At 43.6% G+C, this 16,846-nt stretch overlaps 1 pseudogene; it reads left to right on the top strand.

Moving 5' to 3' along the window:
* The window catches only part of LOC123129409 (probable E3 ubiquitin-protein ligase RHC2A), a 160,498-nt pseudogene that overhangs the window by 77,227 nt on the left and 66,425 nt on the right, over positions 1-16,846 (top strand).

The raw sequence follows: 16,846 nt of genomic DNA on the forward strand, positions 1-16,846 counted from the left end.
GTCAGACGTCTGAGCGACATCGCAGAAAGGGCTTTAAGAGAAATGCCACAGTCGGACGTCTGAGCGACATCACATAAAGGGCTTTAAAAGAAATGCCACAGTCGGACGTCTGAGCGACATCACATAAAGGGCTTTAAAAGAAATGCCACAGTCGGACGTCTGAGCGACATCACATAAAGGGCTTTAAATGAAATGCCACAGTCGGACGTCTGAGCGACATCACATAAAGGGCTTTAAATTTACCAGTAAACAATACTCATAATAAACATTCACACCATGAGAATAAACGGGTTAGTCCATCCACAGGGATAATCATTCAATCGGACTTAGCACTCATGCGATTCACCGGAGTCTCTGTCATCAAAGCTGACAATTGATTAGGATCAGATGGAACGAACTTGACATGGAAGAGATGATTTGGAGGAATATATGACTCTGCAGAGTTTGTACAAAATTTTTCCCACAGTCAACGGATTTCCGTAGTCACGAAGGACTAGTTCCGTTCATGGTATTTCGGGAGAAAACACAACTAACCGGTACACACCCATCCTACCTCTCGATGCTAGGAATCACCCTAGTCATCGTCCAAGAAAAACTTTTGAGACGGGGAGATCACAATCTCGAATAGCATGGGATCAAATTTATATACGCGCGCTCTAAGGGGTGCCCCCCTCTCGGTCCCAACCGGAAACACCCATGCCCCCTGACCGGATGACTGGCTTTAATCCAGGGCCATGGAACCATCATCACGGCCTCTCCTCTTTGGTGTGTACCACGAAAGTGGTTTGCAACTTACTAAACCATATTCCTTGCGGAAAACATGTGGTAGTACAAGGAAAGAAATGATAGGTACTGGACCGAAATGGTTTGACACTGAAGTCACATAGTCTGGCGTAAGACTGGCATGCTACAACACTGCCATCGTACCCATCCTCATACCAACACATGGCCATTCATATTCACATTCATCCACGCATGGATCATTGAACTCACTCACCTTGTTATCACATAAAATAACGTTCATCGGTATGCTTACCAACATGCCATGAAACTAACTAAATGCAAAACATGCCGAGACACTCATCATATCAAAATTTCAAACATGCTTGCCTGGTTCAGAGTAGTCGGAGCCTAGCTCGGTGAAGTTCGCAGCTCCGTCACCTCCTTCGGTATCTACGGTTTAAAGAAAATACATGCGCTAACATAAATACCAAGGAGAGCACAGAAGGTACACCAATTATTTTTCAAATAAATCTGATAAAAAACTAGACAAAATTTTAAAGAGAACAGAAAAAGAATCAATCAAAAATACTTTTCTGATTAAAAGTTATAAGGGTTTTTGTCCAGGGACTTATCTGTAATGAAACAGAAGATTTCCAGGGGCTAGTTTATAAAAGCAGAAAACGCTTCGGTAGCGATTACGCCAGCCCGAAGAGAAAACGTATTTGGTAGAAGGCGTTTTCAGATAACGCGTCGTTTAGAAAGGACAGAGAGGCTGACAGCGGGTCCCACTTGTCATGTTTAAATATTCAAATGGGAGGGACGAGGCTCGTCGGCGCCCGAGAGCTGCTGAGGTCGCCGGCGGCGATCCACGGCGAGGCATGGGGATCAGAGGTTACCAATGTGCTCACCGTGTCCTTCCGCAGCGGTGGGAGGTGGTGTTGGTCGCCGGTGAGCACCACGTCGACGGCGGTCTCAACTCCGGCGGACGGTGGTTCGGGCGTGGATGGAGCTCGTCGGAGAGGGCTGCAAAGATCAAATTGAGGTGGGGGTTAGACTACTGGGTGCAAGAGAGGGCTACGGACGAGGTTTGGGCGCCGGAGGTGGCCTCACCGAAGTGAATCGAGCTGGAGGCCGAGGCAGATCGGGGTGGCCGGAGCCGGGGAAGGAGACCCCCTCGAGGTCCTCCCAGTGGCCTGGCGGGGTGTTGGTGAGTAGTGGGGGTGCTGCGTGCACGAGAGTGAGCTCGGGACCCCTTTATATAGGCGGTCCGAGGCGGTTGCCGTGAACGGAGATTTCCGGCGAGCGATTACGGTGGCGCAGTGCTCGGTCGGGGTGGTTAGGGAGTCGAGCGTCATCACGGAGGTTCAAATGGTCCATTTTTGTGCTAAGAAGGCCGGGGTTTGGACGTTTGGGTCGAGCTCGACGGAACGGGGTGGCGCGGGCCCGTCGGCGGCAGAGAGCGTGCTCCGTGCGTGCTGCGCCACGGCGACGGTGCCGCATGCGTGCGCTGGCACGGAGAAGGCCACTCGGATCCACCAGAAGATTTGGGCGGTGCCGAACGGCGTTGCGCCACCGTTCTCCTCCCTGTCGGCCGTTACGGGGAGCCGGCCGCCGCAAGACACACCGGCGTAGGCGGGCCAGGGCGCCACCGACGCCAGGGTCGCGCCAAGTGCGCGTGTGAAGCTTCGGACAAGCAAGCGAGGCCGTGAGCAACGTGCCAAGTGCACTGTGGCCGCGTGACTGAAACTGTCGAAACTGAAGATGACACTGAAACTGAATTTCTGAACATTGAACAGTAACAGTGCCCACAAGGTGTTCGACCAAATGAAAATGGCCTCTGGTGATTTTTCCTTGAGCTGATTTTTGGTGGAGTGGCTTCTCCTTGCTCAAGTAGGCTGTATGATTTTTGGTGGAATTTTTGGAGGAGTGTAGATATGAATTTCACCAAATTTGGCAAATCTGGTCCAAACTTGCAGAGACTAAATTTTGAAAATTTTGAAAAGAGGAGGAGTGGATCAAGATGGTTCTGGGTTATGGATGCTAAGGACAACCTAGGAGAATTGGTTTGAGGTCAAAACTCAAATGCAATAGGGCACTTGCTTTGAAAATCTCTCAGGCTCCAAATAATTTTCAGAATTGAATTTGGGGAAAATAATTAGAATTAAAATCCAAAACCAGTTTGGATTAGTTGGGACAGATAATTTAGGTTGATCACAAGGGGGAGGGGAGGTTTTGGAGGGGTTTTATCTCATGGGCAAAAATACAAAGCCAAGGGTGGCTTCAAAGATATGAAAATCCCAAATTTTCATGGGGTTTCTTTTTAAAAGAAAAAGATTAAACTCCAAAATAATTTTGAGAGAGAACCAATAGAGAAGAGGTTTGCAAAAGATCAACCACCAAAGTTGAAAGAAATAAAGTCCCTGCCAAGGCAAAAAGAGGTTTTTAAGAAGAAGGTTTTTCTGAGAAAGAAAAAAAATTTAAAAGAACAAAAGTCTCTCCTCAAAACCACAAAGCTTTTTGATAAAAACCAAATAAAAATTTTGGAGTGTCACAACTAATGCCCTTAAGATCATCAAGAGTATATCCAATAGCAGCACGATGCTTCTTCAGAGTTTTCAATAATCTCTCTTCTTCATGCTCTGAAAGGTTAACACTAATAATAACAGGATATATCTTCTTTTCATCAAGATAAGCATATTTAAGAGTATCAGGCAATGGTTTAAGCTCAAACACAGGATCACCCTTGGGTGGAGGAGGATCCCCTAGGATTTCAACAGGCAAGTTGTGTTTCAGAATAGGTCCCTATTTAAAGAATACTTCATCTATTTCCCTTGTTTCATTCATGAACATATCATTTTCATGGTCTAGCAAATATTGTTCTAAATGATCAGTAGGAGGCACAATAATAGAAGCAAGACCAATAATTTCATCTTTACTAGGCAATTCTTTATCATGGGGTTTTCTACGAAATTTAGCAAAATTAAACCCATGAGACATATCCCTTAAACCAACAGAAACAATATCCTTATTGCAGTCTATCTTAGCATTAACAGTATTCAAGAAGGGTCTATGAAATATAATGGGACAAAAGTCATCTTGTGGGGAACCGAGAACAAGAAAATCAGCAGGGTATTTAACTTTCCCACACAAGACTTCAACATCTCTAACAATCCCAATCGGTGAAATAATATCTCTATTGGTGAGTTTAATAGTAACATTGATATCTTCTATCTCAGCAGGTGCAATATAATGCATAATTTCTTGGTATAAAGAATGCACTACAAAAAAATACACTTCCGTGATGATACGTGTTTGTCACAGTAGGTCGCATTTTCTGTCATGCATGTACATCGTGACAAATTTATGACAAAATCAAGATAGTCATACCTGTGCTGTCGTAGAAGTGTTCCATGACATTGGCAAAATTATCATCACGGAAGTGTCCACTTCCATGATGATAAATCGCGCGTCATAGAAGTGCTTTCGCCAAGGGTGACCAACACATGGCATCCACCGTAACGGAACGCCGTTAAGCTATCGGGTCGAATTTTGGATCCGATAACCCATTAACAGCGACGACCAATGCCGATTTTCCACGTGTAAAATTCTCATTGGCTGACTGATCCACGCGTCAGCTCTGCGTTGGCACAGGTGTCACTCATCCAACGGTCGAGATGGGCCTATGATATGTTGAAACATGGACCGGCCCAAAAGTGGCCCACAAAGTTTAAATGGGCCGGCCCAACCGAAGGCCCATTAGATTTAGCGGACCATAATGGGCCGGCCCAGCTAAAGGCCCACAAAATTTAGCGGACCATAATGGGCCGGCCCAGCTAAAGGCCCACATGATTTTGCAGACCATAATGGGCTGGCCCAATTAAAGGCCCACAAGATTTTGCGGACCACAATGGGCCAGCCCAGCTAAAGGCCCACAAGATTCTACAGACCATAATGGGCTGGCCCAGCTAAAGGCCCAACATTATCTGTCAAATCGGCCCGTCAACGGCCTATCCTAAACTTGTCATGAACGCGTCCCATGGTCACTTCTGGCCCGTTAACAGTCCGCTAAGTAATTGGGCCGAATTACGGCCCGGTGTATTTCCGGCCTGTTAAAGGCCCGGTTTCATTTGGGCCCATTTACAAGCCATCAAAACTTTCAGCCCATAAACGACCGTGAAGGATTTGGGTCATATTCGGCCATGTGTGACATTCGGCCTGTTAGAGGCCCACTATAGCTTTGGGCCACTTTCAGCCTGTTGTCATTTTCGGCCTGTTAACGTCGGACGTAAACCATGGGCCATATGTGGCCCAACGTCATATAGGGCCCATTAATGGCCCATCTAAAAATGACGATAATCTAGCCCGACCGAAGTTCCGGCCTGTTAAAGGCCCGTGTATTAGGTCGGTGAATTTACGGCCCGTCCGAACTTCGGCCTGTCAAAGATCCGCATCTTAAATGGGCCACCATTTCGGCCTGCTAAGTCCAGTGGGTTATTTGGCACATTCAGTGCCCAATCTCACTTTCGGTCTATTAAAGGCCCATATTTTTATGGGCTTGAGATATTTACACCTGTAAACGGCCTATTTTTACTGAGGGCCCAAATTATGTTTAGGCCTATTAAAGGCCCACTATGGGCACAGGCCTACCAGAAAAATATGAAAGCTTATGCTGATTTAGGCCCAGATATTTTGGTGGGCTACATGCCAATTTCGGCCCGTAATCGTTTTTAGCCCAATTGGAATGGGCCCGACGAATGTTGACATGTTGGGCTACTACAAAGCTTTCGGCCAAATACATTACTAAGATAAACCTACACTATACAAAAATAGGGTCGTAATTACTGCAGCCTGAGGCAGCATCATAAATGTTGTATCACAACAAAATAAATTCCAACCATACAACAAAAGGCCTGTTGGCATAAAGTTTAAAGTCCTTCCAGATAAAAGCACCATCAGATGTATAGAAGCACAAATCATTTGACCTGAGTGCTATTGTTTCAGGCTGTAGAATCTGATGGAGCAGCACGATCTCCACCTTTTTTCTGTCATTGCTCTTGAACAACAAAGTGAATGTCTGATAGTCTGGTTTCAAAACCATTGATATCTTGACGACATTTCTCAACCAATATTCTTGTTTCTGAAACAACGTCCATTAGGGATTGGAATTGTGTCTGGAGCACAGATATATCACTCTGTCTAGCAGGAAGATTTTGTTCACTAGGCGATTTGGACGAGGTTACCTTGACAACCAACCCAGAATTACGCAGGAAGGTGCTTTTTTGCACTGTTAGTGGAGAGATACTGATGCACTGCAGCAAGAGGTGACATTGTGCCTGTAGTAGCCTCTTCACCTTCAGGTGGTTGTGGCTGTTCAATCATTTGTTCCATAGCTTCCTGAAAGTTTGAACTTGTAGATTAGTGTACCCGATAAGTTACCAATGAGACAAAAACAAACAAAGTAGGTTAAAAGTTCATACATAACTTTTTTTGGTGAACTACTGTAATACATTAGCATGTATTGTAGTGCCAACTACATAATAAAATCACTTTTGGAACATATGTCCATGTAGCATGCCTACTGTATTGTCTATTTCCTCACATTCGTTGACATCTAAGGATAAAGAGACATGGTTTAAAGTAGGATGAACATAGTATGACATCATTCATATCATGGGAAAACAGATATAAAACAAACATGCTATCTTATCATTGTGTGCGCACGTGAACATAACAACTAGATTACAGATCAAGACCAAAAGAATATCCTTCATCTCTTTTAAACCATGTAAGGTGAAATGATATGTTAAGACAATTGTGAATAAAAGTGAACAGAGTAACTGACATTGGCTGCAAACCAAGTAGTTAAATGAACACATCACAGTACCAATCAGTTCAAGGCAGGAGGAGTAAGGACTTACAACAACGTCTTGAACTGGTGTGCTCATGCCCTTCATCTTGCTGGTGTGGCAATCCTTGAAGATTTCCACTGCATTCAGTTTAGGTTCTTTTTGGTCCGCACGGACTTTCCTCTGTATTTGGAACAAGTCAATATAGATACGATAATATGGCACACAAAAAAGAAGGAAGTAGCAGCTATTCACAAGAGCCTCGCAGTGTGCAATATAACTACGAGATCCTGTTGTCTGTTGGAATTTCACTTTAGAACGGTTGGTTTTGTTCTTCAAACAGTTATCCTAGAAGAAGATACACTTGTAATACATAAATACAAGTTCAATATGTGGTCTGATCAAATACATATAGCCTACCTGATACTTTGGATCAGACCAGTGTTTAATGAGGGCTGTCCAGTCTTCATCTGTAATATATTCCACTGGAGATGTTTGGGCAATTTCATTGTTAGCCTTGCCTTCAAAGTGAGATTTTCTAAGGTGGTACCGATACTGTCGCAGAGCAGACTGAAAAACATGAGTGCATGCTTGTTTAGTTGCATCATCTTTCGGATCCAACTTGAACCTCATCCGTTGAAAAAAGAATGTGAGTCTTATTAGGAGGAAGCTAGAAAGTATGTGACAGAGCAAGACAATATTACTAATTGCGATGAATAACATTACTTATGAATAAATGGTCAAGGAAGGTGTTAAACTGGGTATTGTCTTTCTCATTCGTGTACTGGATCCACATTGGGAGGATACGTGCATGACACCTAACGGCAACTGCTGCCTCTAATACTAACTTGGCTGACTCTATAGCATCACGTGGCCTTTTTAAACCTGCCTCAAAATGGATCTCCATTCTTCCTCCTTTAGATTTTGTTAATCTGTCAAGCATTATCCCTGATGTCTGTTTCCGCTTGTGCCGTGGTGCTAGTTCAACAATGAATATGGAAAGTGTTAGTGTACATCAAACTAGTGAGAGTACATATAAAGGAGCATGCAACTGCAACTTGACTCGGTCAGGTACCGTCTTGGTGTTGATGGTTATGAGGTTCATCTGATCTTGCCAAGTCCTGTTGTGTCAGCAGTGCTTCGGAAGTAGTGTTAGGTGTGAAGGTAGCTTGGGAACTGGCTAGTTCCGGAGCAAATGAACGAGTAACTGGTTGAGATGCTGGTACAGTTGAAGCGGATGCTGCAGCTGGTGGAGCAGGTGATACTGTGTTTGTAGATTTTGCCGGTGGACTTGGACCTTCTACTGCACTATATGTACCAGCAGAATCTCAACGGCAGAACCTTTTCCATTTCACCCGACGAGTAACAACACTCCCTACTATATTATTTTCCTTGCTCTTTTTTGACTTTGCCATGTCAAGCTGTACCCACAACACAAAAGAATAAAATCACTCTTCAGAACTCATTGATGCATGATATAGACAAGTAATACTTTGATGTAAGACAACCGTATGAGGATGGAATATGTAAGAAAAACAGGACGGCATGACATATTCATAGCTACGATGTGCAAACTAAGCAGAAGGATTTTCAAGAAAATAGAAGTAATGCAAGCTAGACACCATATGAAAGATGCAACCAATATTACTCTGCCAAGTTAAAAGTGTCTTGTCATAAGTGGCAATTTGAAAAATTAGAAGCAGTACAACATAGAAATCAATGCAAGATGCAAAAACTATCAAACTGCCATGTTAAAAGCGTCCAATCATGAGTGACTGATGCGGGATACACAACAGTAGTACTTTTATGTAAGAACATGGTATGATAGATAGATGCAGTGTATTCTAGACACAGAAAGCCATGTCATATGCACATGTATAACGTATAAACTCAGCAGGTGCAATTTAATCAAAATAGAAGAAATACAGGCTAGACAACATATGCAACATGAAACCAATTATCACACTGTCAACTTAGAGCAAGCACCTGCGATGGTGGAGTACGGGAGATGAACTCATCATGTAGACTTGGGACTTCAACTTCATTAGCAGTAGCAGTGGCAAATCTAGAGTCTTTGTTGCGTCGGTGCGGAGGACCACCAACATCCCCTAACTTACTCTTTTCCTTTCTATTTTCTGATATTGCCTTATGAAGTCAAAACCACAAGAAGATGAATAAAATTAGCTCTGCATAACTGGTTGATGCATGATACAGACGAACACTACTTTGATGTAAGGCAAGCGCATGATAGGAGGATGGAATATATACAAAAAAAGACAGCGTTTCATATTCACACGCACGATAGGAGGATGAAATATGTATGAAAAAACAGTAAGCGGAAGGCATTTCAACAAAATTAGAAGAAATGAAAGCTAGGCACCATATGAACATGCAACCAATATCACTCTATCAGGTAAAAAGTGTCTTGTCGTAAGTCCCATTTCAAGAAATTAGAAGCAGCAAGCTAGAAGACAATGCAAGATGCAACCTACATCACAGTCCCAAGTTAAATGTGTCTTATGGGTAAGTGATCGTTGCAGGTATAAGTTGTAAGCTACGCAGATGCAATTCAACATAATCAGAAGAAATACAAACTAGAAGTCATATGGAAAACACAACCACGTATAACAGTTCCAAGTAAGAGCAAGCACCCGTGATGGTGGAGTAGGGGAGATGTGCTCATCATGTACACGTATGTTCTAGAAACAGGAACACGTGTCCTATTCACAGGCATTATGTGTAAAGTAAGCAGATGCAATTCAAGTTAGAAGCAATACAAGCTAGACATCATATGCAACATGCAACCACATATAATAGTGTCAAGTTAGAGCAAGCACCTGTGATGGTGGAGTAGGGGAGATGTGCTCATCATCTACACAGCTATGTTGACTATCGAGCCTTGTGTTGTCTTGCAAATCTTGTTGGGAGGATGTCGGTGTACAATCTGTAGAGACCCCCTGTTTGAGTTGCTCCGAAGGACCACCATCATCCACTGCCGGACTAATTTCCTTCAGCTGTAATGATTTTGCATTGTGAAGTCAAACCGATAAGGAAAAGGAATAAAATTCGCTCTTCAGAACTCATTCATGCATGATACTGACGAACACTACTCGGATGAAAGGCAAACACATGATGCGAGGATGGAATATGTATGAAAAACAGGATGGTGTGACATATTCACACCTATGATGTGGTAACTAAGCAGAAGGCATTTCAACAAATTAGAAGCACTGCAAGCTAGACACCATATGAAAGATGCAACCAATATCACTCTGCCAAGTTCAAACTGTATGGCATTTCAACAAATTAGAAGCAGTACATGCTAGAAATCATATGCAAGACACAACCATTATCAAAGTGGCGACTCAAAGGTGCCTTATCATAAGTGAATGATGCGGGATATGCAAGAATAGTAGTCTGATGTAGAAACAGGAACACATGTCATATTCACATGCATTATGTGTAAAGTAAGCAGATGCAATTCAACAAAGTTAGAAGCAATACAAGCTAGACATCATACGCAACATGCAACCACATATAATAGTGCCAAGTTAGAGCAAGCACCTATGATGGTGGAGTAGGGGAGATGTGCTCATCATCTACACAGCTACTTTGACTGTCTAGCCTTGCGTTGTCTTGTGAATCTTGTTGGGAGGATGGCAGAGTAGAATCTGTAGAGAACCTCTGTTTCAGTTGCTCGGAAGGACCACCATCATCCAATGCCTTGCCAATTTCCTTCAGCTTTATTGATTTTGCATTGTGAGGTCATACCGACAAGGAAAAGGAATATCATTCGCTCTTCAGAACTCATTCATGCATGATACTGACGAACACTACTCCGATGAAAGGCAAAGTCATGATACGGGGATGTAATATGTACGAAAAAATGGACGGCTTGACATATTCACACCTATGATGTGGTAACTAAGTAGAAGGCACTTCAACAAATTAGAAACACTGCAAGACACCATATGGAAGGTGCAATCAATATCACTCTTCCAAGTTAAAACTATCCCGTCATAGGTGGCGTTCATCAAACTAGAATCAATACATGCTAGAAATCATATTCAAGATGCAAACCAATATCACACTGCCAACTTAAAGTGTCCCATCATAAGTGACTGATGCAGGATACACAAGAAGAGTAGTTTCATGTAAGAACATGGTGTGATAGACAGATATAGTATGTACCAAAAACAGGAAAGCGTGTCATATTCACATGTATCATGTGTAAGCTAAGTAGATGCAGTTTACACTAATTAGGAGCAATACGAGCTAGACACCATATGCAACATGCAACCAGATATCACACTGCCAAGTTAGAGCAAGCACCTTGGATGGTGGAGTAGAGGAGCGAAGACTTGGACCTTGTAATGTACTATCAGTACAAGGAGAATCGGTACAGATGCTCCGTTTACATTGCTGCAGAGGACCACCATCATCGCCTTCCTTACTCTTTTCCTTCCTCTTTCTTGATTTTGCCTTGTCAAGTCAAACCCACAAGAAAAAGGAATAAAATTTTCTCTTCATAACTCATTGATGCATGATACTGACGAACACTACTTTCATGTAAGGCAGCCGCATGATAGGAGGATGGAATATGTATGAAAAACAGGATGGCGTGCCATATTGACATGTATGATGTATAAAGTGTAAACTAAGCACAAGGTGCTTGAACTTGTTAGAATCGATGCAAGCTAGAAACCATATGAAAGATGAAACCAATATCACTCTGCCAAATTAAAAGGGTGCCCTAACAAATGTATTTGACCAAAATAGAAGCAATACATGGCAACATGCTAGAAATAATATGCAATATGCAATGAATAAAGGTAACTCATCGTAAGTGATTGATGAAGGATACAGAAGAGAGGTAGTTTGATGTAAGAACAAGGTTAACACATAGATGTAGTGTGTACCAAAAATAGGAAGGCATGTCATATTCACAAGTATAGTGTGTAAACTAAGCAGATGCAATTTACCCTAATTAGAAGCATTACAAGCTAGACACTGTATGCAACATGCAACCACATATCACACTGCGAAGTTAGAGCAAGCACCTGTGATGGTGGTGTAGGAGAAGTGCGGTCTTCAGGTATAGAGCTACGTTCAATATCTTCATTTAGCCTTGTTGTTTCTTGATAATCATGTGGAGAGGATGAAATTGCATTCTTTATAAGAGTATTGCATCTCATATTAACCCACGCGCGTGAGTGTCTCATCACAAGCGATAGATGCAGGATACACAAGAATAGTCGTTTGATGTAAGAACATGGTGTGATAGGAAGATGTAGTATGTACCAAAAACAGGAAGGCGTGTCATATTCACATGTATAATGTGTAAGCTAAGGAGATGTAATTTAACAAATTAGGAGCATTGATGAGGGATACACAAGAAAAGTAGTTTGATGTAAGAACATGGTTAATAGAAAGACGTAGTATGTACCAAAAACAGGAAGGCATGTCATATTCACAGGTATAATGTGTTACCCTAATTAGAAGCATTACAAGGTAGACACCATATGCAACATGCAACCACATATCACACTGCCAAGTAAGAGCAAGCACCTGTGATGGTGGTGTGGGGGAATTGCGGTGATCAACTAGAGAGCTATGTTGACTATCTTCATTTAGCCTTGCTGTTTCTTGAGAATCATGTGGGGAGGATGACACTGCACTCTTTAAACGAGTAGGGCGTCTCATAGTAACCCACTCGCGTTACTGTCTCATCATAAGTGATTGACGAGGGATACAAAAGAGCATTAGTTTGACGTACGAACATGGTTAATAGACATATGTAGTATGTATCAAAAACAGGAAGGCATGTCATTATCAAAGGTATAATGTGTAAAGTAAGCAGATGCAATTTAACCAAATTGGAAGCAATACAAGCTAGACACCATATGCAACATGCAACCACATTTGATAGCGCAAAGTTAAAGCAATCACTTGGGATGGTTGTGTGTGGCAATTGATATCATCAATTGCAGAGCTACGTTTACTGTCTCCAACTGCCGACACTGCACCCATTAGAGCGCTGAAACGCTTAGTGCTTATCTTAGAATTACACTGGAGCGACTTCTGTCTTTTCTTTTCTGCATTCATCAACACTGCGTCTGAGTCTGAAATACCCATGCATAAAAAAACAATAGTGTGAGTATGGGAGAAGTGTGTGCACAATTAGTACAGTGTAAAGGTAGCAGATAGCAGGCCGGTGAGAAATAAATGACGGGAGACATATGATAGCTCTACAACATGCATGGCACACTAAATTACTATAGGATTCTATGAAAATAATAGTCGACTGAAAGCAAATAGGTCAGTCCATTTTTTCTGCACCGTTCGATGTACAAAGAACGGGCATATCGCCTTCATCTACCTCTAGCCAGTCAGTTTTGACGATCTTCCTCGAAACGCCAGCGACCACCGGCCTAGTTCCTCTCCTGCCTGCGCCCTCCCCACGACCTCACCGCACCGCCATGTTTGGCACCGCCCCCCAGTCATCCATTCAAGCCCCATCGACCTCCAGATCAGGCGCAAGCAGCTCCTGCGCCGACACCCCTATGATAGACACCGATGCGCCGCTTCCCTGGGGAACAGGCGGACTAGGTGCTCCGTGCGCCTAAGCGGGTGCTGCTTCTTTTAATTGCGGTTCGACTGACCCTGAATTGAAATCCAGGCGGTCTATTGATCTCTAGCAAAGGTGAAATATTAAAAGGGAGGAAACCTTGTGCATTTAGTATCACGAAGAAGATGCAGTAAGAAGCGCTCAACTAATTTCTTTCGTGGGATGAATACGGTGTGAGCGGAGACGTAAGATTTGCACGAATAAGGGAAGAGGAGTACCTCTTTCTACTAGCAGTGCTGTGTCCTCCTTCTGTTTTTTCGATGATCTTCATGTTGTTTGCCGGAAACCAGAAGTTGTGGAGGACGGTGCAGCCTTGGACGAACCCATGGCCAAGTTGTTGAGTGTGGTGCGGTGGCCGTCTATCGGCGGCGGGGAAGCAGATCCGAGGCGTCGAACAACGGCATAGCGGGAACAGCTCCGGTGAGGTGGACGGTTGCGACAATGGAGCCGCAACAGTGAGGCACAGGACGGCGTGGTCAGAGTGGTTCTGGTAAGGCGCACGTCAGCGTCGGTGTCGTGGAGGCAGCTCTGCCTCGGCTTCAGCTGCTAAGTCCTTGAGGGCGTTGCGGTTGCGGTTGCGGTTGCGTTGGACGACGATGTCGGGGTACCGACTCCGGTGTGATGGAGGAGGGCGGCGGTGGATTGGCCACTATGGGGTGGAGGACGAAGGAGGCTGGGGTTTCGCGACTAGTGGAGAGGGCGTTTTTGCACCCACGGAGTATGAATGGGGAAACAGAGGGAGGCGGGGAACTAAGGGGAACAATGTTTCGGTTTGAGACGCGCTTGTTTGAAATTTGGGGAAAGTTACAAACTTTGCCGCCATCTAAAATTTCAGACATATTGCGGGTTGGGGGTAGGGCAGTCATGTCAGGTGTCCCAAATGTGGGTGGGATAAATTTCGGTCGAGCGCATGGGTAGGCGCCCATAGCGTATGAATGCTTCTAGGAGGAGGTTGAGACTGGCGTCTTGTTGAAGTTACAAACCTACCCTGGTTTAGACCTTTGGACATCGGGCCGATAGGCTACACGAGCCAGAGTCAGGACAGTAATTTCCTACCACCAAAACATTAGTCTCGCGCGGTTTCGGGTGACCAGAGGCCTATTTGGCGCTTCGTTCAATATTTGGGAGCAGAAGCATTAACATTTTCGGTTCTCTTGAATTGAACTTTCAGGATTTGTCAAACTTCACAAATCTTTACTCTTGAAAATCCTAATGCTATGATTATTTTGGAATGGAGGGGGTACATATGAATATACATTGTACGCGAGTATATATTAAAAAATATGCAACTTACCTCAGTTCATGCATGGTTCGAGATATAATCTCCTTGGTTGCAAAAAAAAGTTAGATATGCGTATGAATATATATAGCATGTTCAAACTCACAACAAAGATTGATGCCCCCTTTTACATCTTATTTACAAATTCCATTATCTCGGGTTCAAATAGATGAATGCACTTCCTATGAATTCGAATCTTCGAAACCCCTTTATGTTGAATTCGACATGTATTCTATTTCGTAGCTAGCAATTTGGAATGTATCCATGCAAGTGAAAAATGTATAAAGTGCTTCACACTAACAACATGGAGTGCACTAATTAATGTTTATATATGAATTGCAAAAGCATCCATTGCCTGTATTTCAAACCGCTCTCACTCTATGGATCGATAATATGAAATAAACACATGCACATGCTAGAGTATGGGTGTCTGATAGACCAATTTTCGTCCATACGCAATTTGCAAAATTCATGATCTCATCCAAAAATAATAATGCGATTTATATTTTAATTTAATGCGTAGAACCGCCTTTTACACGTAGATGCACTATGCCTCGCCCCGTTCTCACAAACGCATTATATATCTCTCTATCTAACGCATAAGTGCACACACTTTATATGCATCAGCATTTCTCTTTGACACATGCTGACAATCTCTCTCAGGGTGTCGGGGTGTCTCACGCACATGCTCTCTCTGTTTCTCTCTCTCTCTCTCTTTCTGACTACTATGTACCACTCTTTTCACTAATCTCAGTTGGAAAACACTATTTCTCTCACATGCATATATACACATGCACGTTCTCTACTAGCCCTCTATATGCACATATATGTGCCTACGTGTCTCCTGCACGCACATTATCTTTAGGCCTCTCTCGCACACATTGCCCCCCCGACACACCTCTCTCTTAGTAGTTAGCATATATGATTTCACCATATCATTCGGTAGGATATCCCTGGCTGTTAGGCTGGATGGTAATACGAGGCTAAGTTTTACCCTAGTTCGGATTGGACCCTTGCAGTTGAAGAAAGATCCTACTCCTAGTACTGTATATTAGTGATAGGGGTGTGTACAAAGTACACGTGAATACCAGGCATTGTGCGTGTGTGTATACTATCGACGAACTAGCCCCCAAGCTTGTATAACATACTAAGGGCCTAGGGTTACAAATCATGTATAGTCGGCTTATCACCAGTGGGGATAGAGTCCTCTGTGACTCTGGTAGCATCGTGTTGTACACCGAGTCCTCCACATGGGTCTTCGTATAACACGTCTCGATCCAACCTATATGTGGCGCAGGATGGAACTGACCCATGAGTCTTCAAGTTGACCCACCACAACTAGAAATGATGTGCCCACCACACCACACACGCAATCGACCACTAAGAAAATAAGCATATACAATAGTACAACGGTATCTAGCTCACGATACGTCTCCATATTTTGTTGATGACACTGACAGACTTTGCATTTGATGCGTCCTCCGTATTTTGTTGACGACACTTACGGTCATTGTATTTGAAACGAAAGCACGATATGGTCACCGGACTTCAGAATAAGCTCATCACGGTCACCACATACATTTTGTCGTGCTAACCAAAATGTGGTTGGATGGTTAGAGGACAGTGGTTTCTCCAGCCCACCAAGGTTAAAGTCCCGGTGCTCGCATTTATCTTGTGTTAATTTCAGTATTTTCCGACGATGTACGTTCAGTGGGAGGAGACGTTCCACTCGACTATGAGGAACCTATGGTGACTTCATAAAATGTCAAGATCATATATACTGGCCCACTCTCTCGAAGGTGCTCATAGGGGTAGGGTTCGCGTGTGTGCGCTTATAGCGGTGAGTGCTTGCACATATATATGAGCCCTTGCATCTGTACCATGTTAAACAAATACATATCATGATTATACAGTCACTGGCTCACCCGTACAACTCCGTATTTTGTTGATGACACAATCAATTGACCAGTCAAACGTTCCACGTGGCACAACTAGTGTTGCACCATCGGGGCGCGTAACTGTGGGGCCCACCTGTCAGCCCATATATGACAGAAAGAAATGGTAGTTTGAGTCTGTACCGTGTTAATAAAATAGGAGTACATTTTAGGGTGATCATACGGTCACTGGCTCACCATACAGTTCCGTAATTTGTTGATAACACGATCAATTGACCAGTCAAACAGTCCACATTCAGCAGTGCACATTACCATAAGGCCCACCCCTTAGCGCGTATATGAAGGACAGTAATGGTAATAAATTAGTTGTCAGTGGGTATTCAAAGTCGTGAGACCTCTGGTTGGCAGTCACCGATGGTTGGGGGGGCGTGCATTGGCCGCTGGGGTGGGGATCCCCGGAGAAAAAGCTCGGCGG

The sequence above is a fragment of the Triticum aestivum genome, chromosome 6A (assembly GCF_018294505.1).
Source record: "Triticum aestivum cultivar Chinese Spring chromosome 6A, IWGSC CS RefSeq v2.1, whole genome shotgun sequence".
Classification (NCBI taxonomy): domain Eukaryota; kingdom Viridiplantae; phylum Streptophyta; class Magnoliopsida; order Poales; family Poaceae; genus Triticum; species Triticum aestivum.